At 35.1% G+C, this 25,405-nt stretch overlaps 1 protein-coding gene across 3 annotated transcripts in view; it reads left to right on the top strand.

Moving 5' to 3' along the window:
* CCSER1 (coiled-coil serine rich protein 1) overlaps positions 1 to 25,405 on the top strand; it is a 721,106-nt gene that overhangs the window by 676,480 nt on the left and 19,221 nt on the right. The gene's annotated exons all lie outside the window — the stretch shown is intronic.

Raw genomic sequence — 25,405 nt, 5'->3', positions numbered from 1 at the left:
AAACTATCATACATATTAATTTCTAGTGTCATTTTTCTGGTTATACCCTTTGGAATACAATTTAGCAATATGTAGCATGATCCATAAAGATAACCATACTATTTGATTAATTCTATTTCTACAATTTATCCTAAAAAATAATGCAAGATAAAAAAGAGATAGGTACAAAAATGTTCTGCATGCTTCTAAAATTAGTCTAAATATCCTCCAGTTTTAACAAATAATGAAATGTAAGCAAAATGTAATAACATGCCCATTAAAAATTTACATGAAAGAATGAAGAATGAAATTAAAAGAAGTTCCATTACACCTTGCATCTTAGATTTTTCTTTTTACTCAGAAAATTGTTCACCAACTGGATTTCATTTCCTTTTTCATGGGACTAATTATACAACTTTATTTAAACCCCCCAAAATATTTACATATCAAAATCATAAACTTATTTATTTTTCCAATATTGATAGTAAACTTGTAGAAAAGAATGGATGACTTACTGTAATTGTGGAACAATGTAACTGTATCCAACAATGTAAATATTAATAATAAACAAAACTTGAAAATGGAATGAGAAGGAGAGGCAAAGGAAGGATAGGCATACTAATGCATTCCTGATACCTTTCATGATATAGAACTACTGGATACTATCTAAATTTGACAAGTCAAGAGATAGAGGTTTAGATGTGCACTTAAAATATTAGTGATTATTAGAAGAATTAATTAAAAACAATGTTAATCATATAGCCAATGAAAATTGAAAGGTTAAAGAGAAAATAGAGGATAATGAAAGTATGTTAATTTCTCATAATTTTCATTGAGGGGTCAGTGGTGTCTACGTGTGATGAATCAAGAAATAGAGGAAATTACATTTTAAATTATTGTTGGAACCTCAAGAATAAATTTAAAAAAGAGTTAAGATTGTTCAAATCTGTCAGCTGGACCAGGGTGAGAGAAGAATATTTTCCCTTTTAATTTTATACACTTTTATATGCTTTGGGTGGGGACCTTTGAAAACAGTACATTTATAATATATTGTCTAATGTTTTAAATAGTTGCTCTTAACATTATTTGACATTGAAATATTTGTTGTATATAAGAAAACATGAGTACAAAATAATACATAGTCACTATGATTGAAAATAGATAAAATAGATATGCATAGCAGCCAACATGCAAGTAATACATATACACAGAAAGTAATTATATATCTTTTATTATTAAGATTTCATTTGATTTCTTAATATTTCAATGAAAACTTTAAATATACATTTTTAAAATAGTAAACAAAACTGGACTTGAACACTGCTACTTATGATCTTAACACTATTTATTGAGTTTTTAGAAATAATTTCTTTGGGATTAGTTTTCTCTTTTCCTTGACTTTTGATTTTGGCTTTCTCTTTTCCTTGACTAGGTCTCTTTTGAGTATAAATGTCAGAAAGACAATTTGGTCTACCTTAAACTAAAATGGGAATTTATTAAAGGACTACCAGGGTGACTCCTGAAACCAAAGTGAAGAATGAGGCTGGGCCCCAGGAGCAATTGTAATTACATTTCAGATGATAGTATCTTTCATTCTCTACACTCATCTTTGCTGTTCTTTGATTTTCTTCTTTTGTCTTTTTTTTTTTTTCCATAGAACAACTTTTGTTATTTCTCCTGTCTGTACCACAATAAACTTGACCACTGCTAGCTCTCAAACCTTACTACTTTTGATCTAAGCAACACATGAAAGATTAACTCATTTTTCTTCTTGTACCAAAATTGCTAGAGAAGGCAAATTGCCTTGCAAATCAGTGAACAATAACAGTGATCATATTGTGCTACTTGGTAGTTCTGGCAGCATCCATGTGAGGAGAGCAACAAGAAGTACTGGTTAGAAAAGATGGGTGTCTGCTACCATGTGCAAATTGAATGCATTCATGTAATGATTCTTTGTGTCCTTTGCAGTTCCTAGCGCTATTTATAGCATTCAACAACCTAACCCTCTCTTACAACTCGTATCACCCCACATACATGCTTGGATGTCTCAGTTGCCTCACTTTTTAGTGTGTTCAATGTGTCTGATTCACTCTTTCTCAATTTATCCTGCTTTGATCTCCAATTCAGTCCTTTTTCCAATGGAACCCACTTCTTCTGCAGTGTTCCCCATATCGGAAATGCCACCACCATTAAGCCTCCCAGTGTGCTCAGAACAGAAACTTGGGAGTCATTCTTGACTTTTCTCTTTCCTTAACCTACCTATACAATAAATTGCTAGCTTTCAAATCTAGCTCTTATTTTGAGCCTGGAAAATATATAGGACACTATCCCTCTTGCCAAAACATTTCTTCTAGACTACTTTATTATATTCCAAATTCTCTTCTTCTCATATCTTCCCTACCATCCCCTTCCATTTTCTTCATATAGCAGCCAAACTAAGGTTGGCTAAATACGACTGAATCATACCTAAAACATTTCTGTGGTTTTCCACTGAACTTAACATAAAAGCCAGTGCGTAGTAGAGCCTACAGTCATCTGATGATGAAAAGCCTCTTGCTCATTAAGTTCTAGGCACACTGTACTTTTTTGGTTTCTCTGGAAAAAAAAAAAATGCATGTACTTCTCCCCATCACACACACACTCCTTAAGCTTTTTCCAATCTCTTTCTGAAGCAGTCCCCTACTTACTGGATGTGTCCTTGTCCTGCAGGTTTAACCCAAAGTGCCATTTTTTCAGTAAGGTCTGCTATATCTTCACATGTTAAGTAAAGAGCATCCTTCATGTTATTCTCTCTAACAGTTCATTGCTTCCCTTTATATCACTTAGCAAAACCTGTAATTTTATACCTACTGGTATGTTTCCTTATTGAAGCCTGTCCGCCCTATGAACTATAAGCAGTGAAAGAGCATGGATAACAATGTTTTTTACCACTCCCTCTGTAATGAGAAAATTGTGTTCGGTGCTCTGTACACACCACTCTTTTTCTAGCTTTCTCCTAATTTTACTTTAAAGTAACATTGGTTTATAACATTATGTAAGTTTCACATGTACATTGATATAGTTTGACTTCTGTAAACACTATAATATGCTCACCACCAGAAGTTTGGTTTTCATCCGTCACCAGACAGTTGACCCCCTTTACCCATTTTGTCCTCCCCCACCCTTCTGATCTGGTAACCACTACTCTGTTCCCTGTGTCTACGTGTTTGTTTTTGATTGGTTTGATTTGTTGATTGGCTTATTTTTTATTGAAGTATGTATATGTGTATATATATATATATATATATATATATATATTTACATCTATTCTTTTTTTTTTTTTTTTGGCGGTACTTGGGCCTCTCACTGTTGTGGCCTCTCCCATTGCGGAGCACAGGCTCCGGACGCGCAGGCTCAGCAGCCGTGGCTCACGGGCCCAGCCGCTCCGCGGCATGTGGGATCTTCCCAGACCGGGGCAGGAACCCGTGTCCCCTGCATCGGCAGGCGGACCCTCAACCACTGCACCACCAGGGAAGCCCTATATCTATTCTTTTTTATTCTTTTCTATTATAGGTTATTACAAGATATTGATTATAGTTCCCTATACTATATCGTAGGTCCTTGTTGTTTATCTATTTTACATATACTAGTTTGTATCTCTTAATCCCAAATTCGCAATTTATCCGTCCCCCCTCTTTTGCCTTTGGTAACTTAAGTTTGTCTTCTATGTCTATGAGTCTATTTCTGTTTTGGAAATAAGTTCTTTTGTATTCATTTTTTTAGACTTCTCATAAAAGTGATATTATGTGATATTTGTCTTTCTCTTTCTGACTTCAATTAGTATGATAATCTCTAGGTCTATCCATGTTGCTGCAAATGGCATTATTTCATTCTTTTTTATGGCTGAGTAATGTTCCATTGTATTTATATGCCACATTTTCTTTATTCATCTGTTGATGGACATTTGGTTGCTTCCATGTCTTGGCTATTGTAAATAGTGCTGCAATGAAAATTTGGGGTGCATGTATCTTTTTGAATTATGGTTTTCTCCGGATATATGCCCAGGAGTAGGATTGCTGAATCATATGGTAACTCTGTTCTTAGTTTTATGAGTAACCTCCATATTGTTCTCCATAGTGGCTGCACCTATTTACATTCCCACAAATGTAGGAGGGTTCCTTTTTCTCCACACCCTCTCCAGCATTTATTATTTGTAGATTTTTTGATGATGGTGATTCTGACTGGTATGAGATGGTATCTCTCTGTAGTTTCGATTTGCATTTCTCTAATAATTAGCAATATTGAGCATCTTTTCATGTGCCTATTGGTCATCTCTGTGTCTTCTTTGGAGAAATGTCTCTTTAGGTCTTCTGCCCATTTTTGGATTGGGTTGTCTGTTTTTTTGATATAGAGCTGTATAAGCTGTATATTTTTAAATTCCTGGTTGGACACATCAGTTGCAAGTATTTTATCCCATTCCATAGGTTGTCTTTTCATTTTGTTTGTGGTTTCCTTTGCTGTGCAAAAGCTTTAATTAGTTAGTAGAAGGAAAGATCATAAAGATCAGGGCAGAAATAAATGAAGAGTAGACTAAAAAAACAATAGAAAAGATCAATGTAACTTAAAGCTGGTTCTTTGAAAAGATAAACAAAATTGATAATGAGCCTTTAGCCAGACTCATCAAGAAAAAAAAGAGAGAGGGCCTAAATTAATAGTATCAGAAATGAAAAAGAAGTTACAGTGGACACCACAGAAATACAGAGGGTCATAAGAGACTACAAACAACTCTATGCCAATAAAATGGACAACCTAGAAGAAATGGAAAAATTCTTAAGTACAATCTCCCAAGACTAAACCAGGTAGAAACAGAAATATGAACAGACTAATTGCCAGTACTGAAATTGAATCAGTGATTTTAAAGCTCCCAACAAACAAAAGTTCAGGACCTGAATGGTTTCACAGGTGAATTCTATAAAAATATTTAGGGAAGACTTAACACCTGTACTTCTGAAAACATTCTAAAATACTGCAGAGGAAGGAACACTTCTGAACTCATTGTATGAGGCCACTATCACCCTGATACCAAAACCAAAGATATCACAAAAAAAGATTAGTTCAGTGTCACTGATGAACGTAAATGCAAAAATCCTCACCAAAATACTAGCAAACTGAATCGAACAGTACATTAAAAGGATCATAGGGCTTCCCTGGTGGCGCAGTGGTTGAGAGTCCGCCTGCCGATGCAGGGGACACGGGTTCGTGCCCCGGTCCGGGAAGATCCCACATGCCGCGGAGCGGCTGGGCCCGTGAGCCATGGCCGCTGAGCCTGCGCGTCCGGAGCCTGTCCTCCGCAACGGGAGAGGCCACAACAGTGAGAGGCCCGCGTAACGCATAAAAAAAAAAAAAAAAAAAAAAAAAAAAAGGATCATACACCATGATCAAGTAGAATTTGTCCCAGGGAAGCAAGGATTTTTCAGTATTCGCAAGTCAATCAGTGTGATTCACCATGTTAACAAATTGAACATTAAAAACCATATGATCATCTCAATGATTCAGAAAAAGCTTTTGATTAAATTCATATCCATTTATGATAAAAATTCTCCATAATGTGGGCATAGAGGGAACATACCTCAATATAATAAAGGCATATATAATATATATGACAAATCCACGGAGAACATTATACTTAATGATGGAAAGCTGAAAGCATTCCCTCTGAGATCAGGAACAAGAGAAGAATGCCCACTCTTGCCACTTTTATTCAACATTGCCTTGGCTAGAACTTCCAAAACTATCAGAGAAGAAAAAGAAATAAAAGGATTCCAAATTGGAAAGGAAGAAGTAAAACTGTTTTGCAGATGACATGATACTATACATAGCAAATCCTAAAGACACTACCAGAAAGCTACTAGACTTCATCAATGAATTCAGTAAAGTTGCAGGATACAAAATTAATATACAGAAATCTGTTGCATTTCTATATACTGACAGCAAAATATCAGAAAAATTAAGGAAACATTTCCATTTACCATCACATCAAAAAGAATAAAATACTTAGGAATACACCTACCTAAGGAGGCAAAAGACCTGTACTCTGAAAACTATAAGGTACTGATGAAAGAAACTGAAGATGACACAGAGGGAACGATATAACATGTTATTGGATTGGAAGAATCAATACTGTCAAAATGACTATACTACACAAGGCAATCTACAGATCTAATGCAATCCCTATCACATTACCAACGGTATTTTTCACAGAACTAGAAAAAAAATTTTTTTTAATTTGTTTGGAAAGACAAAAGGTCCTGAATAGCCAAAACAACCTTCAGAAAGAATAATGGAGCTGGAGGAATTGGGCTCCCTGATGTCAGACTATACTACGAAGCTATAGTATTCAAAAGAGTATAGTACTGGCACAAAAAAGACAGAAAGATCAGTGGACCAGTATAGAAAGCCCAGAAGTAAACCCAGGCATTTACAGTTAATTAATCTATCACAAAAGAGGCAAGAATATAGAATGGAGAAAAGACAGTCTCTTCAATAAGTTGTGCTGGGAAAACTGGACCAGCTACATGTAAAAGAATGAAATTTAAATGTTCTCGAATACCATATACAAAAATTAACTCAAAATGCATTAAAGACCACATACTGTAAAACTCTTAGAGGAGAACATAGGTGGAACACTCTTTGACATAAATTGCAGTAATTTTTTTCGGACGTGTCTCCTATTGTGATGGAAACATACTACTCTGAATAGAGCCCTCACCCCTTCCATCAGCTGTACAGCTAGCAAAGTGGTGTCTTACTCAGGAGCTGGGCTCTAAAATGGCTCATAGTGAACAATTAGCCAAAAATTTTTTAGAAATACTTTTATTTGTAAATATACAAAATGATACAATATATATTAAAATTCATTTTTTGTATCTCTAATTATAGAGAAAAAGAATGAACTCAGTTTAATTTGTATAGTTAAATATGCTATAATTACTGATGGATGAACTAATAAATTATAGATATTCATTAAATATTTGTTCAGATCAATTAAAGCCCAGCTTTAAATGTCTTTGTGTACCGTTTCTGTTGACAAGATGAATAAACAGACATCCAAAGCAACTAAGCAGTTGGTGTAGTCACACATAATCCCTTCAGATTCTCTGTTTTAGTAGATTTCGCTGTTCACATATACATTTGTGGGATTATATTTTATTTTTACTTTTGCTTATGCGTGTGCTGAAGGCAATTTAAAGGACAACACATTTTATGGCATTCAGAATTTCTTGAGTTTGCCAGTAAAGTTTGATCTGTGTGTATCTGGCGAAGTTTGATTCATGACGTCTGTTGTTTCTTAGCTGATTGTCAACCTGTAATGCTGTGCTGACTCTGCAAGTCCTTGGTGATCATTTTCTTGTCTCCCTTATGCTTGTCCTTCTGGAATGCTGTCATCAGCATATTGCTGTTAATGAATGACTACCTTGAGGAGTTTTGTGTCACTTCTCAGTTCATTATAAGAATTCTTGTATACATTAAAATTAAAGCAATACCATAAAATAAAATGCTCAAAATCCCCTTTTTGAAGAAGTGACTCTTTTCTTCAAACCAGCAATCTGACTTTTAAACCATAATGATAAAATAGGCAGGACATTATATCCTGACCTTCCTAAATAAAAATATCAAACCAGAAAAAGCTAGAGGAATCTTTGCCATGCTTTCAAAGATGTCAACCTCAATATTGCAGCCAGTCAGGTTTCTTTTTTTGATAGCTTTTCTTTTAATAGGAAAATTTTTCAAGATTGTATTAAGGTTCTATGGTTGTCATATTGGTCAACACTATTAAAACTCTCCTAGAACTTCCCAGTAACTATATTAAAACTCCATTCTTACAGATTGATTCTGTGTGTGTGTGTGTGTGTATGTGTGTGTGTGTGTGTGCGCGCGCATGTGTGAGAGGGAGGCTTAAAAGGGGCAATAAACAACATCCTTCTTTTCCCTCCTAAATTCAGAATTAATTGCAAAATAGAAGATTCAGAGAGATTGAATTATAATATAATACAATCCAAATCTGGCTTGGAATGCAGCCGTGTAAGCATCCAGTACATTCTTATCTGAACTGAAGTGCCCCACTGGCGTTGCTGACGAAAATGGAAAATTGCAGACCTGTCCCACAGGGCCAGAATCTGTAAGCTTATGTCTGGACAAGCTGAGATTTCATCCGGTGGACAGGCCATGCCAGTAAGAAGGAGAGCTTGTTTGTCTATCCCAAGGTCATCTACCAGTTTATGAATGCAAAGAAGTGAGTGAGAGGTAGGGAAAAGAAACCAGAAGAGTATTTCTATCCGAAGTGCCCTCATGCAGATGTGGGCTAGGGCAGTGTGGAGGGTCCCATGGCAATTAGAAAGTGGGTGTTACAGACTGGGATGTCATTAATGAGTGAATGTTTGGGACTTCAAGTATCAAAAATATTCTTCTGGGCCTGATTTCCTATAGAATACATTTCTACATTCATTATTTTTTCCCTAATTTACCATTATTGGAGGAATCACCTCATTAATTTCTCACACACAGTATAAAATTCAGGCAAGAGTAAGGATGGAGTACATCAGGTTTTCTTGGGAAAAAAAATCCTAACCTATTCACGAAAATATTTCTTACCTGATGTTGCAGCATCAAATCCTCAGACACATGTTTGATTTGTACCTATTCTTTCTTTCTTTTTTTTTTTTTTTATGGCTACACCACGTGGCACACAGGATCTTAGCTCCCCAACCAGGACTTGAACCTGCATCTCCTGCAGGGGAAGCACAGTGTCTTAACCACTGGACCACTAGGGAAGTCCTGTACCTATTCTTTAATGTCCTCAGTTTTGTCTTTCTGCTTCCTTTCCTCTTACCCCATTTTTTTCTCTTAAGAAATTTATACAGCCTAGAAATACTAGAATAACCCCTTAGTCCATCTATCATTTCCAATCTTTCCCCACTTAAATTTATATACCATGCAAATGCCAGAATTTTTACTGGACTTGTCATATCACTAATATTAAATTTCCTATAGCAAGTGGTTCTGCAGTATGTCAAGCTCACCAGCTGGTCTCCGATGAATCCTCTCAAACCTCATGCCTCATCTCTCATTCACCTACTCCTTCATTTATTAAAAAAAAGTATTGAACACCTAGAATGTGCCGAAAACTACATTAGACAGTGTGATGTCAATATGGCTCTAAATAGACATGATCCTTGCTATGAGGAACTTACATGCTAATGCAGAAGACAGACCCAAAACAGGCAAACAGCCAAATAAAAGAAGTAATTGAAATGAAAATTTAGTATATATTAAAAAAGAAAAGAGATTAAAAGCATTACCTGGAGATGGGAGTCTACCTTAAATAGGATATCTCTAAGGCAGTAATAACACCTAATATAAAGAACATTCCAGGTGGAGGAAATAGCATGTTAAAAATTCAAGTGTGAAAAATCTTGGTTCACTCAAGCAACTGAAAGACGAGTATGAGTCACTTTTCAAGAAAACTGGTATGAGATGAAGTTAGAATAATAACTAAGGGCCGGGAGAGGCAGAAGCTGTACATCATGGTAAAGGTTTACTCTCTGTTATGTAGACCAGAACTGCTTGATAGAAATATAAAGCATGCAACAAATGGTAATCATTTATATAATTTAATATTTCAAATACAGTTTGACTACTATGCTGTTACTTGTAGATAAGATGGAGTGGAGAAAGTATGGGTGAAGACAGGAATACCAATTAGGAGGCTATATTAGTCTCCTTTGGCTGCTGTAACAAAGTACCATAAATTGCCTGACTTAAAACAAAAAACACCCAATGAACAAAACTTTATTCTCTTTCGGTTTGTCTTAATATCAAGGTGTCAGCAAGACCGTGTTTCCTCCGAAAGCTCTAGGGAAGAATACTTCCTCATCTCTTCTAGCTTCTAGTGGTTGCTGGCAATCATTGTGTTTGCCTGGTTACAGATACATCATTCTGATCTCTGGGTCTGTCTTCATATGGCTTTCTCTCCTGTATCCAAATGTCTCTCTTATAAGGGCACCAGTCACATTGTATTTATTACCCATCTTAATCCAGTACAATCTCATTTTAATTTGATTACATCTTCAAAGATCCTATTTCCAAAAAAGGTCACATTCACAAGTTCCAGGTAGACATGAATTTGGGGAGAACACTGTTCAACACAATACAGAGGCTAGAAGTAAAAGATAGTGGTGGCTTGTGCACACCTGGCACACATGTATGCTCTATTCCCTTGCTCATCCCCAGGTAGTGGCAGTAAATATAAAAGGAAGAAGTGACTGTGAAATAAAATTTTAATTAGCAGGTATCTTGAATGTGAAGGGGCCAAGCCCAAACAATCTGGGTGGTATTTCTCAGTCACAGCTTCTCTCATGTCTTTTCATTCAGTTCTAGTTGAGAAGAAGAGTCTGTATGCTTTACATCTAGAATGTTGTGTGCAGTTAACTGGGTACAATATCCACCAATTTCAATTGCCAAAGTTGTAGAAATTCTCAATTTACATTTTTGATCCATCTATTTTTCTTGTGACCTAAACTCTTCTTAAATCTAGGTATATGTTCAGTTTGTACAATCTTTTATGGGTAATGAGCTCCATACATTTAAAATACGCTGTGTAATGGTATGTCCTCTGATTTCTTTAAAAAAATCACCTCCATCGCAGTTTCAAGTGGTGGGTTATGGAGATGTCAAGCAATTTCCAGTGAGTCTGGTATCATAAAATAGGATGAAAACAAATGTGTTATCCAGATGTTTGTTTTATTGCTTTACTGACATTTCCTCTGTTTGTCTTTATATTTTTGACCCATTTTTCAAATATTTAAGCATGAAATAAACCCCTTAATCCTTTGCCCTTTTCTACAACTTTTTCAGACTTTTCCTGAGGTAGGGTAACCAAAAACCAGATGCACCTAGTAACAAGTCAGCTGCTAACATTTGTGAGACTCAGGGCAAGAGCACAGAAGGGGAATCACAGCATGTAAATCTAAAGATTTAAGTTATAAATCAAGCTTTTTTTTTTTTTTTTTTAAAACATCTTTATTGGGGTATAATTGCTTTACAATGGTGTGTTAGTTTCTGCTTTATAACAAAGTGAATCAGCTATACATATACATATGTTCCCATATGTCTTCCCTCTTGCGTCTCCCTCCCTCCCACTCTCCCCATCCCACCCTTCCAGGCTGTCACAAAGCACCGAACTAATATCCCTGTGCCTTGCGGCTGCTTCCCCCCAGCTATCTACCTTACTACGATAAATCAAGCTTTAAACACTGTTCAATAAAATATGTTCTAGCCTTGGGTCTTTTTTTTTAAAGATTTTTTTTGATGTGGATGATTTTTAAAGTCTATTGAATTTGTTACAGTATTGCTTCTGCTTTATATTTTGGTTTTTTTGGCTGCAAGGCATGTAGGATCTTAGCTTCCCAACCAGGGATCGAACCCACACCTCCTGCATTGTAAGGTGAAGTCTTAACCATTGGACTGCCAGGGAAGTCCCCCTAGCCTTGTGTCTTGATCAATATACTTTGCTAATGACTTGGAAAGCTGTGATCAAATTATAGATTTTTTTGGACTCTTTAGCATTCTGTGCAGGAACTTGGCAATGTGGAGAACCTGGCCCTTTACTACCCTAGATTGTGCCCCTTAGAGCCTCATGAACACATATGTGATCAACCCAGCTGTCCCATGGCCCTATCTCGGGTGACCCTCAGGAGGAATGACCTGGGTCATATCTTAAACCAGGCAATGAATTCCAGGGTTTTGGAGTATGGTTAGAAGCGAAAATGTGGCTTTGATTGTGGCATTTCCCTTATCCCTAGAGAATCCTCTCCTCATGGGCAGAGACATGGTGAGTGGATGGCCAGAATGGGTCCTGTAATACAAATGTCTCTTACGTAAGTTGAAGCACAATAGTGACCAGTGCAGCTGTTAAGTATACAGCTAATGCTATAACACTTTTAATTTAAATTCTAGTGTTCGTAGTTGAAACTGGGTAATGAGGGCATAGGGATTCTTTGTGTTACTGTCCATATGATTTGTTATATGTTAGCAATTTTCCATAACAAAAAAATGAGAAAATATTACTACATTTTAATATCTTCTTGACAGTTCCAAGAAATTTTATGTTCTATGTGAGGAGGTTTGATTTGCTTGGTCACTGTTGTACTTGTTTATAATTCTACTGATGTCTTTAGTGATATGCCCTCATTAATGGTGGGTGAAAATAATCAATGTGCTCTGTAATGTTGCTTTTTCTTTCCTGAGTTCATCCTTGGATTGGCACCATTAAGAACTTCCAATAATTTTCCCTTTGTTTTTATTCTTTATATTTAAATAATCTTGTATTATTGACACTGAAGTCCTTTATAAGATGATGCTCAAATTCTTTTTCATCCACCCAATATCTAGTTGAAACTTGACTCAGAACACTGAATTTTCTTGTGTTGAATTACACTGCTTTTAAATTTTAAAAGTTAACTTTTCTCCTCTTATAGAGCGTCAATCTTTCAATACTATTTCTTTCCATAAACTTAATCTTTAAATCCATGATTTAGAATCTAAATTTAGGATTATACTCTTTTAAGCAATCTTTGTGTACTTTTTATATGTTTAAGGTATTCCTTTTTCTAATTCTAATCTACTCTTTGCAAGACTTTTGCAAACTTCGGATAATAACAGTCTTAGGTATGTGTTCATATAGTGGTGCTGTATTTGAAATCCCACTCTTCAGGTGGGACTTGATCCCAGCCACAACTCAGAGTGGGACTTGAACCCAAAGTCTGGGTCTTGAACCCACCTGCACCTCAGATTGGGATTTGAACCCATGATCCCTGACTTAAGAGGGGACTTGACCCACTGTCTTTTAATTGAAACTTCTCACCTGGTGTCAGGATTTACTGAAGCTCCAGTTCTTTTGTCTCACCACAGAAAGAATTCAGTGTGAGGCAAAGCGGCAGGCAAAGAGTGAGTTTCTTAGCATAGGATGTTTGTGAGAGATGGAAGTGGGCTGGCAAGGGAGCACAGCAGCCCTGAGGACAAAGGGGGCTACATTTTTACAATCAAAGGACAAGTAGGTCAGGGAGAAGACTACTTTCTTCCTCATTCTTGGGCAGACATCAAGACTTAAACCCTTAGTTCTCCTTTGGTCTTATATGGTGTAACTGGGACTGTGGTGATGCTATTTAAATCATATGCATATTAGCAAAACGGAGGTAACATATACTAAAATATGGTAGTTGATCAGGTTTTGGTATAATGTCCCATTTCACCTAGTTTTCTTCTTCCCACTTTCACCTATATTTCTGTCTTGGCTACAGGCAGAAATGCTACTCTTCAAGCACTATTAACTTTCTGACTTCATGTTACAAGGTTCAGAACCCATATCTATTGTCTTGTGTTTCAACTATCAGGATTTGTGGTTTGAGTGTGTCTGGTGCTTGAATGCACCTGGTCTTCCTTCAAGGTAGTGTGGATTGTTGCTAGGTTATGGTATTCTTTTCTTGAGTGGTCATTAGCTTACAACAGCTTCGCAAACTCCCTTAAAATTCCCTTTCTGTCCTTAGTGCCCTAGTAGGATTTCTAAACTGATAATTATCCTACTCTATCCCTATCATAATCACTATTACATACATTTCTTATATCAACCTCTGTTAATTTTATTAATAAGAGTACATTTCCATTTTTCCCTATGTTTATTTTTTCTTAAATTTAATTTTTATTTTATATTGTAGTAGTTGATTTACAATGTTGTGTAAGTTTCAGGTGTACCGCAAAGTGATTCAATTATACATATACATATACCCATTTTATTTCAGATTCTTTTCCCGTATAGGTTATTACAGAATATTGAGTAGAGTTCCCTATGCTGTACAGTAGGTCCTTGTTGATTATCTATTTTATGTATAGTAGTGTGTATATGTTAATCCCAACCTCCTAATTTATCCGTCCTTCCTACTTTTCCCCTTTGGTAACCGTAAATTTTTTATTGAAGTCTGTGAGTCTGTTTGTTTTATAAAGAAGTTCATTTGTATCATTTTTTTTAGATTCCACATATAAGTGATATCATATGATATTTGTCTTTCTCTGTCCGACTTACTTTACTTAGTATGATAATCCCTAGGTCCACCCATGTTGCTTCATTCTTTTTATGGCTGAGTAATATTACAGTGTGTGTGTGTGTGTGTGTGTACCATGTCTTCTTTGTCCATTTCTCAGTTGATGAACATTTAGGTTGCTTCCATGTCTTTGCTATTGTAAATAGTGCTGCGGTGAACATCATGGTGCATGGATATTTTCAAATTATGGTTTTCTCTGTATATGTGCCCAGGAATCAGATTGCTGGATCACATGGTAGTTCTATTTTTAGTTATTTTAAGGAACTCCCATACCATTCTCCATAGTGGTTGTATCAATTTACATTCCCACCAACAGTGTAGGAGGGTTCCCTTCTCTCCACACCCTCTCCAGCATTTACTGTTTGTAGACTTTTTGATGATGGCCAATCTGACCAGTGTGAAGTGATTCCTCATTGTAGTTTTAATTTGCATTTCTCTAATTATTCGAGATGATGAGCATTTCTCTATGTGCTTTTAGGCCATCTCTATCTCTTCTTTGGAGAAATGCCTATTTAGATCTTCCACCCATTTTTTAATTGTATTGTTTGTTTATTTGATATTGAGGTGCATGTACTGTTTGTAAATTTTGGAGATTAATCCTTGTCAGTTGCATCATTTGCAAATATTTTCTCCCATTCTGTGGGTTGTCTTTATGTTTTGCTTATGGTTTCCTTTACTGTGCAAAAGCTTTTCAGATTAATTAGGTCCCATTTATTTATTTTTGTTTTTATTTTCATTAGGAGGTGAATCCAAAAAGATATTGCTGGAATTTATGTCAAAGCATGTCCTGCCTATGTTTTCCTTTAGGAGTTTTATAGTATCTTGTCTTACATTTAAGTCTTTAATCCATTTTGAGTTTATTTTTTTGTATGGTGTTAGAGAATGCTCTAATTTCATCCTTTTACACATAGCTGTTCAGTTTTCCCAGCATCATTTATTGAAGAGACTGTCTTTTCTCCATTGTATATTCTTGCCTCCTTTGTCATAGATTAATTGACCATATGTGTGTGAATTTATGGGCTTTCTATCCTGTTCCATTGAATGTATATTTCTGTTTTTGTGCTGGTACCATACTGTTCTGATTACTGTATCTTTGTAGTATACTCTGAAGTCAGGGAGCCTGATTCCCCCAGCTCTGTTCTTCTTTCTTTCGATTGCTTTAGCTATTCAGGATCTTTTGTGTTTCCATGCAAATTTTAATATTTTTTTGTTCCAGTTATGTGAAAAATGTCATTGGTAATTTGATAGGGATTGCATTTAATCTGTAGATTGCCTTGGGTAGTATAGTCATTTTGACAATATTGATTCTTCCAATCTAAGGACATGTTCTATCTTTCCATGTGTTTGTGTCATCTTCAGTTTCTTTCATCAGTTCCTTATAGTTTTTGGAGTACAGTTCTTTTGCCTCCTTAGGTAGGTTTATTCCTTTTTATTTTATTCTTTTTGATGTGATGGTTAATGAGATTGTTTCCTTAATTTCTATTTCTGATCTTTCATTGTTAGTGTATAGAAATAAAACAGATTTCTGTGTATTAATTTTGTATCCTGCAACTTTACCAAATTCATTGACCAGCTCTAGTAGTTTTCTGGTGGCATATTTGGGATTTTCTATGTATAGTATGTATAGTATCATGTCATCTGCAAACAATGACAGCTTTACTACTTCTTTTCCAGTTTGGATTCCTTTCATTTCTTTTTCTTCTCTGATTGCTGTGGCTAGGACTTCCAGAATTATGTTGAATAAAAGTGGTGAGAGTGAACATCCTTCTCTTATTCCTGATCTCAGAGGGAATGCTTTCAGCTTTTCACCAATGAGTATGATGTTAGCTGTGGGTTTGTCATATATTGCTTTTATTATGTTGAGTTATATACCCACTATGCCCACTTTCTGGAGAGTTTTTTTTATCATAAATGGGTGTTGAATTTTATCAGAAGCTTTCTCTAGATCTATTGAGATGATCATATGTTTTTTCTTCAGTTTGTTAATCTGATGTATCACATTGATTGGTTTGCAGATATTGAAAAATCCTTGCATCCCTGGGATAAATCCCACTTGATCATGGTGTATGATCCTTCTAATGTATTGTTGGATTTGGTTTGCTAGTATTTTGTTCATGATTTTTGCATCTGTGTTTATCAGTGATGTTGGCATGTAAAATTGTGTGTGTGTGCGCATGTGTGGTATCTTTATCTGGTTTTGGTATCAGAGTGATGGTGGTCTCATAGAATGAGTTTGGGAGTGTTCCTTCCTTTGCAATCTTTTGGAATAATTTGAGAAGGATAGGTGTTAACTCTTCTCTAAATGTTTGATAGAATTTGCCTGTGAAGCCATTTGGTCCTGGACTTTTCTTTTTTGGGAGTTTTTAAATCACTGATTCAATTTCAGTACTGGCAATTGGTCTGTTCATATATTCTTTTTCTTCCTGGTTCAATCTTGGGAATTTGTACCTTTCTATGGTTGTGTATTTTATTGACATAGAATTGCTTGTAGTAATCTCTTACGTTCCTTTGTATTTCTGTGTTGTCTGTTTTAACTTCTCCTTTTTTCATTTCTAATTTTATGGATTTGAGCCCTCAACCTTTTTTTCTTGATGAGACTGGTTAAAGGTTTATCAATTTTATTTATCTTTTCAAAGAACCATCTTTTAGTTACATTGATTTTTTTCTATTGTTTTCTTTATCTCTAGTTCATTTATTTCTGCTCTGGTCTTTATAATTTCTTTCCTTCTACTAACTTTGGATTTTGTTTGTTCTTCTTTCTCTAGTTGGTTTAGGTATAAGGTTAGGTTATTTGAGATTTTTCTTGTTTCCTGAGGTAAGAGTCTATTCATATAAACTTCCCTCTTAGAACTGCTTTTGCTGCATCCTGTAGGTTTTGGATCTTCATGCTTTCTTTTTCATTTGTCTCTAGGTATTTTTTGATTTCCTCCTGGATTTCTTCAGTGATCCATCCATTGGTTGTTTAGTAACATACTATTTAACCTCCACATGTTTTTGTTTTTTACAGTTTTTTTCCTGTAATTGATTTCTAATCTTATAGCACTGTGGTCAGAAAAGATGCTTGATATGATTTCAGTTTTCTTAAATTTACCAAGTATTCTGCTTTCAGATGGAAAATTCTATAAATATCAGTTAAGTCCATCTGGTCTAATCTGTCCTTCAAGTCCTGTGTTTTTTTATTCATTTTCTATCTGGATAATCTGTCCATTGATGTAAGTAGGGTGTTAAAGTCCCCTACTATTATTGTGTTACTGTCAGTTTCTTCTTTTATCACTATTAGCATTGCCTTATATATTGAGGTGCTCCTATGTTGGGTGCATACATATTTACAATTGTTATATCTTCTTCTTGGGTTGATCCCTTGATCATTATGTAGTGTCCTTCCTTGTCTCTTTTTACTGTCTTTAAAGTTTTTTTTGTCGTATATGAGTAATCCTACTCCAGCTTTCTCTTGATTTCCATTTGCATGGAATACCCTTTTCCATCCCCTCACTTTCAGTCTGTATGTGTCTGTAGGTCTGAAGTGAGTCTCTTGTAGACAGCATATATACGGGTCTTTTGTATCCATTCAGCTGGTCTCTGTCTTTTGGTTGGAGCATTTAATCCATTTACATTTAAGTTAATTATTGATATGTATGTTCTTATTACTATTTTATTAATTGTTTTGGCTTTGTTTTTGTAGGTCTTCCCTTCCTCTTTTGTCCTCTTGTGATTTGATGACTATCTTTAGTGTTGTGTTCGGATTGCTTTTTCTTTTTTGTGTGTTTATCTATTGTAGATTTTGGGTTTGTGGTTCCCATGAGGTTTTGATATAGCAGTCTGTATATATACACAAAATTGTTTTAAGTTTCTGGTCTCGTAATTTCAAATGCATTTTCAGTATCCTGTATTTTTACTCTCCTCACAATTGCTGGTTTTGATATTATATTTCTTTGTGGATGTTCTACCTTTATTGTATGTTTACCTTTACTGGTGAGCTTTCCTATTTGTAATCTTCTTGTTTCTAGTTGTGGCCTTTTTTTTTTCCATCTAGAGAATTTCCTTTAGCAATTGTTGTAAAGCTGGTTTGGTGGTGCTGATTCTCTTAGCTTTGGCTTGTCTGTAAAGTGTTTTGATTTCTCTGTCAAATCTGAACTAGAGCCTTGCTGGGTAGAGTATTCTTGGTTGTAGGTTTTTCCTTTCATCCATTTAAATATATTGTACCACTCCCTTCTGGCCTGCCAAGTTTCTGCTGAAAAATCAGCTGATAACCTTATGGGGATTCCCTTGTATGCTAGTTTTTGCTTTTCTCTTGTTGCTTTTAATATTTTATCCTTGTGTTTAATTTTTTTCAGTTTGATTAATATGTGTCTCAGCATGTTCCTCCTTGGGTTCATCCTGTATGGGACTCTCTGAGCTTCCTAGGCCTGATTGTATGTTTCCTTTCCCATATAGGGAAGTTTTTTCCTATTAATCTCTTCAAATATTTTCCCAACCCCTTTCTCTCTTATCCTTTAGGACCCCAATAATGTGAATGTTGGTAAGTTTAATATTGTCCCAGAGGCTCATAGACTGCCCTCATTTCTTTTCATTCTTTTTTCTTTATTGTGTTCTGCAGAATAAAGCAGTGATTTCCACCAATCTATCTTCCAGCTCACTTATTTGTTCTTCTGCCTCATTTCTACTATTGATTCCTTCTACTGTGTTCTTCATTTCAGTTATTGTATTGTTCATCTCTGTTTGTTCTTTAAATCTTCTAGCTCTTTGTTAAACATTTCATGTATCTTCTTGGACTGTGCCTCCAGTCTTTATCTGAAATCTGGGAATATCTTTACTATCATTACTCTGAATTCTTTTTCAGGAAGATTGCCTATCTCTACTTTACTTCATTGTTCTTGTGAGAGTTTATCTTTTTCCTTCGTCTGGAATGTATTTTTCTGCCATGTCGTTTTGTCAAACTTTCTCTGTTTGTGGCCTCCATTCCTCAGGCTGCAGGATTGTAGCTCCTCTCACTTTTGTTGTCTGCCCCCTGGTGGGTGAGGTTGGTCCAGGGGCTTGTGCAGGCTTCCTGGTGGGAGGAACTGTTGCCTGCCCAATGGTGGGTGGACCTGGATCTTATCCCTCTGGTGGGTACAGCTATGTCAAGGGGTATGTTTGAGGCAGCTGTGGGATCAGGACAAATTTAGGCAGCCTGTCTGCTGAAGGGTGAAGCTGTGTTCCCACCCTGTTGATTGTTTGGCCTCAGGCATACCAGCACTGGAGCCTGCAGACTGTTGGGTGAGGCCAGGTCTCAGTGCCAAAATGGTGACCTCCAGGAGAGTTCATGCCAATGAATATTCAGTGGGACCTCTGCCACCAGTGTCCTTGCCCTCATGGTGAGTGGCAGTCGACCTTCACCTCCTCAGGAGACCCTTCAAGCCCTGCAGGTAGGTTTGGCCCAGGTCCTATGGAGTCACTGCTTTGCCCTGGGTCCCAGTGCACGTGAAACCTTGTGTGCACCCTCCAAGAGTGGATTTTCTGTTTCCCCCAGCCTTCTGGAGCTCCTGCACTCAGGCCCACTGGCCTTCAAAGCCAAATGCTCTGGGGGCTCCTCCTCCCAATGCCAGACCCCCAGACTGGAGAGCCTGATGTGGGGCTTAGAATTCTCACTCCTGTGGGAGAACCTCTGCAATATAATTATTTTCCAGTTCCTGGGTTGCCCGCCCAGGGGGTATAGGATTTGATTATATCACGAAAGCACCTCTGCCACTGTTAGATCGTGGCTTCTTCTTTGTCTTTGGATGTAGAATATCTATTTTGGTAGATTCATGTCTTTTTTGTTGATGGTTTTTCAGTAGTTAGTTGTGATTTCGGTGTTTGGGTGAGAGGAAGTGAGCTCAAGTCCCTCTACTCCACCATCTTGTCTGTACCCTCAAGGGTATGTTTCCTCTTGTTATAGATTATAAATCTAACTACTGCAAGTAGGCCTGTTCTATTTATTAAAAAATTATCTGCTTTTTGTCTTGAATCTCACAAACTTCTTTATAGGTAATTAAAATAATTTAAAATAAGTTATTTCTTAGGATTATTTAATATTTTCTTTTCAGCTTGTTTACTGCACTTCATTTGACATTTGTAGTTTTTTAAAAGCTCTAGGAAGTAATAGATTTTCATATCTAAGGTAAATGACATAGATTAATAAAATGGTAGAGTTTAAAATATTTATAATTTTTTGTTAATCAATATGGTATCTAATAATGCAAATAAATACAAATAAATTCTAAAATAAAAATAAATAACTTCCAGTTCCCTTAAGCTCCTTAGTCACTTGAGGCTTTATTTTAAAAGCCAGTTTTACTGGCTTTGTGATTATTTTGTCTTTTTTTAAAAACCACATTTCCTCCTCCTCAGTCCTTCCTCAATGACATGTGCTTGCATGTGCACACATGAAAGTACAAAAATGTACATATATCAGTGAAATACACAGAAAGGTACATATAGCAGTGAAATACACATGATTGCCAGCTTTAGATGGTTTTATAGACATGTACACTTAAATGATTAAATGATTACAACAGCATGAACTTTAATTATTTGGAAATACATTTCCACAGTTTATCAGACTCAAGAATGTAAGAGACTAGCTTTAGTTCTCTCAATCCCTTTTCTGCTCAGAAAATTTGACAATTTAAAATATACTTCCTTTTAAGTCTTAATCCTTATCAAGTGATACTTTGATGTGATATGACATTGTTATTATATTATGTTATATTATATCTTTGATCAGGCATTTAATAGATATGTATGTATGATTAATGAAATTTAAATTTAAGAAATTAGGAACTAGCCTTTTTATATTGACAACATATATTGTAGAGGCAGTTTCTGTGACTGAACAGCACATAAAACACACCCACGCACCAGAAATGATTCCAACAGCTTAAGCAGAAGGTACTTTTAGATTACTCTGCTTGAACTGATCCTATTGTTAAAGGATTTCATGCCTTTCAACATTTAGTTTTTATTTCAGTTTGCTTTTTTACATCTTTCAATTTTATGTTATAACTCTGTATTAACTTTATCATTTTATTCCTGACTCATGCTCCAAAATGCTTTGCCGGTTATAGTAATGGATATTTTATGGGATTGTAGTTCTTACAGGAAATAAACTGATAAATCTTAAGTGTACTTAAATTGTTTTCACAGTAAAGCAGAATTACTTAGTAGAATTCATAAGAGAATATAGGCAGGATGAACACCAAGAGCAGTTTTATTATCATACTAGCTGTATAGAAACTATGCATTTCGTATGTGTCCTTGCATATATGAAATGGGAGCAGCAGTACCACTTGTAAGCTTTTCCAGAGTCAGAATATCTTTATAGAAAGTACACCTGGGTTTGGAGACAGATAAAGTTTTCCAACTTGCCTGTTTCACTTAATAGCCTGTGTGACCTTTAGCAACTGATTTCAACTTCCTAAGTGCCAGTTTCCTGTGCTTTTGAAAAGGGACAAAAACAGACATAGTGCATTCTTGAGAGGATTCATATAAATTACTTGGTACAGTGCCTGGCATATAACTATATTCTGTTAATGACATCTATTATTGTTAGTTATAGTTGTAGTGGTAAAGATTACAGAGGTAGAGGGAAATGTGAATATAAGTAACTACTCTTAGTAAGTTTGTAAACTATGCATGTTTTGGTTTATATGCACTCATTTATGGTAGCAGGCTTTTATTATACAGATGTTATATTACTCTTAATGTCAGATGAAATTATTTGGAAATTTAGAGAGAAAAATCATTATATATTTTTTAATTCATATAGCAGTATTATGTAAAATTCACATCTTCCACATATTCAAAAGTCAGATTGGCCAGCAGTGTAAAAACAGCAAATATAAATAATGAAATTCCTCTTTTTCATCCCATCTTGGTTACATTTTTCCACAGAATATGCTAGTTATTTTTCTTTTTGTTAATTCTAAGCACACGTTTTATGAATCTGAAATAAGAAAAAAGGTGTGTTTTGTTAAGAATTACTGATATTGTCATTGCTTGGAAAGGAAAATTTAAGCAATTAGATATTTTGTTTGGGGTATAGAATTATTTATAAAGTGTATCTACCAAAAGTTGAGTTGTTTTAATACTCTTCTATCTGTCTGAGAGGGATTAGAAGAAGGTATTGCAATGTTTGCTTACATAGGAAAATACTGAAAGAAAGCCACTTAAATCACATGTATGTGTAAGTTTATTGATGGTCCAGAAAAATAAAGTTTCATGTACTTCAATTGTTCCTCTTTTCCAGGTTGCTTCCTTCTAATTTTGTCTTTTATACAAGGTGAAAAGAAGTATTTAAATAAGTTCTGTTGTAATTTAGTTAAAATATTCTTATGGCCTTTCACTGTAAAATAATATTTCAAAAATTAAGGTAACTCTAAAATCCTTTGATGTAGAAGTCTATCCTTTGTGGCATGGACTTGATTTACCACTCTGGTCTTATTTCGCACTATTGTCCCTTTCATTGTCTTTCCTTAGGCAAGTTTGAACTAGTAGCTGTTTATGCATATCTTTGTCAGGGTCTCTCTGACTTTGAAATATTTGCAAATGTCATTGCCTGAGAAATACCCCTATCCCTTCCACTCCAAGTGGCTAATAATAATTCATGTTTCTCATCTTAGTTGGGACGTCAGTAGCTTCTGCATTCTAGTTATTTAACTCTCCTATGTTTCGTCTCCAACACATACACATATCTCCAGCTTCTCTATAGTACCTTTACCTTATATATTGAGTACTAATTGTCTTTGATTTCTCTATCTTTCCACACTGGAAGTTTTTTTTTTTTAAATAAAAGAAGCTATTTTTTCCCCCCTTCAGTTCCCTGTACCTTGAACAACACCCATAATGTTCATTTAATAAAAATTATAGATGAATTAAGGTGTGCAAATACATTTGCATCAGAAAGGTGAAATGTCTATTTCTCTATACTGAAATAAGTCAATTTTAATCAAAATGTTTATTGTGTCAAATCAGTGTGGAAATGAAAATATAATGATTTGTTTCTATTTCTCTATTATATATATAAATATATATAGGTAATTAGTATATATTCATTTCTTACATAAGAAATAAAAATTATCTGCAGTTCCATCATCTAGTAATAGTTATTTTTGTTGTATATTTTCTATTTTATTATCTATAATACTCTTGTTATTATGTATTAACTTTGTCGATCCATATATTTCCATCTGTCTTTCAGAAATTCAAAAGACGTATTAAGACTTATCTCCCAACAACTATATATAGTCTTTATTTAACTCTGTTATAGAAATTGTCATAAAGTTTCATAAATGTTCTTCCTACTAAATAAAATAAACTTACACTGAATTATTTAATTCTTAATTTTGTACACCTAAGTCAATTGGAAACATTTAATTTACTCTCCACATTTGAATATGGCATACAAGTGTATACATAATAAATAATTCAAATATGGTATATTTGTTGTGGAAATGCCTGCAAAAGGGAGTAGCAGTGAATTTTTCATTAGAAATGTCTGTGCTTTTTTCTTTTAAAACCTCTGAAGATAGCTATTCTTTATTTAGGGTTTATTTGTTTTGCTTTTATTAGGCTTTTGGTTAATGAAGCTTTTCGAGTTTTTCATTTATCTTGATTTAAATTTCCTTAGTCTTAAAACTCAGGCCAATGAACCAGAGTTTACCAATCCTTTTCAACTCCTATCTTCAGAGTGGAAGCCCTTGAAAATAAAAAATGTGGGGAAAGCATAATGGGAGTATTTGCTATCTATTCTTTCCCACTGTATGCATTAGAGTGTAGTTTCTGATTCATATACAAACATTTATATACCTACAGATTTATAACTTATTTTTCTAATACTTGGGACTCCAACCCATTTCAAAAATTTTTGTAAACAACCATTCACTGAGAGCAAATGTTATTTGTTCCTTTACCTGCTACTACCTTTTTCTCTCTTCCCAGTTCCAAAAGAAGTCTAAATAAACACAACTTGTTATTTCTTGCTTTAAATTTATTTTGGAAAATGTGGCCACATTTTCACTTATCCTTTTCAAACAATTAAAACCTTCCCTTTTCACATTACATCTTCTTGAGTTATCTAGTCTCCATTTTCATTTTTGTCTGAATAGCAGTATAGAAGTTTTATAATAGGGAAGTTAGAAGGTTGGGACATTAATAGTTCATAAAATATTTCTTTTATACATTTCAGTGTCAAATTATGTTTACCTAAATTATGTATGTACTTTGTTAAACAGCTTGGATAACTTGCGTATCTCAGGAGGAATTTAAAGCAAAGAGAGGGTGAACAGAGAGGGGAAGGGAGGGGTGGCAGAGGGGAGGAGAGGAAACAAGTTTTGTATGTTGGTAGTGAGGTTTGTGATGACTACTGTCTCTCCCTCGAAGAAGTTAAATGATGAGTTAAATCAGTTTTTATCTTTAAAATATTATACAACTATTTTATTGACCAAGTAAGGGAAACAAATTCTCCTTTAAAGCAACTTAAGGCAAAAACAGAATCTAGTGTAATCACGTGAACTTCTTGGGAAACTTAAGTTACTTAAACTTTGTAAACTGTATTGTTCTCCTTCAAAATGGGTGGTAATAGTAGTAAAACTCCCAAGATGAGATGTGGTCATATGAGTACAGCACTCCCAGCTGTGCCAGACACACAATAAACACATTACCATAATTATGCTCACGATCTCCTTTTAAGTGTTACATTTAGTAATAAGAGGAGGACCCCAGCCAGAGGCCCAGTCACATTAGTTAATCAGAATTAGTACATTTGCATTTGAATTATGAAATCCCAGACATCCTCCATGCATTATGTCCCTTAGTTATAACAGGATTGGAGTCATGTCAGATCCCTTAAACAACAGACTTCTAAATGCGTAGATTCCAGAAGGAAACAATTAAGAAGCAAAAAAATAAAGATAAAAAAATATAAACATACTAAATGGAATACGCTGGATGGTATTTATTGAAAATGTTTTGGATTTTAAATGTAAATGCTCTGAAAGGAGATCCGTAAAATCCTATCAATTTAATTTACCAAACCAAACAAAACACAACAGCTAACAAAAAACAGTATAATCATTTGATCTCACATTGTATAATCATTTGATCTCACATTTAAGCAAATCATGTCTCTAGCATTCAACCATGATCCTGACTCAGTGGTTCCTGTACTAAAAGAAAAGATGCCAAAGATGGAGTCATTATGACCTGAAATCTAAAGGTCTAAATGTTTAAGCTGATAAGTAAAGCACCGCCAGAATGAAGTATGCACACAAAGA

The sequence above is a fragment of the Phocoena sinus genome, chromosome 5, assembly GCF_008692025.1.
Source record: "Phocoena sinus isolate mPhoSin1 chromosome 5, mPhoSin1.pri, whole genome shotgun sequence".
NCBI lineage: Eukaryota > Metazoa > Chordata > Mammalia > Artiodactyla > Phocoenidae > Phocoena > Phocoena sinus.
The sequence above is the reverse complement of the archived record's forward strand: the minus strand, read 5'-3'. Positions and strand labels throughout refer to the sequence as shown.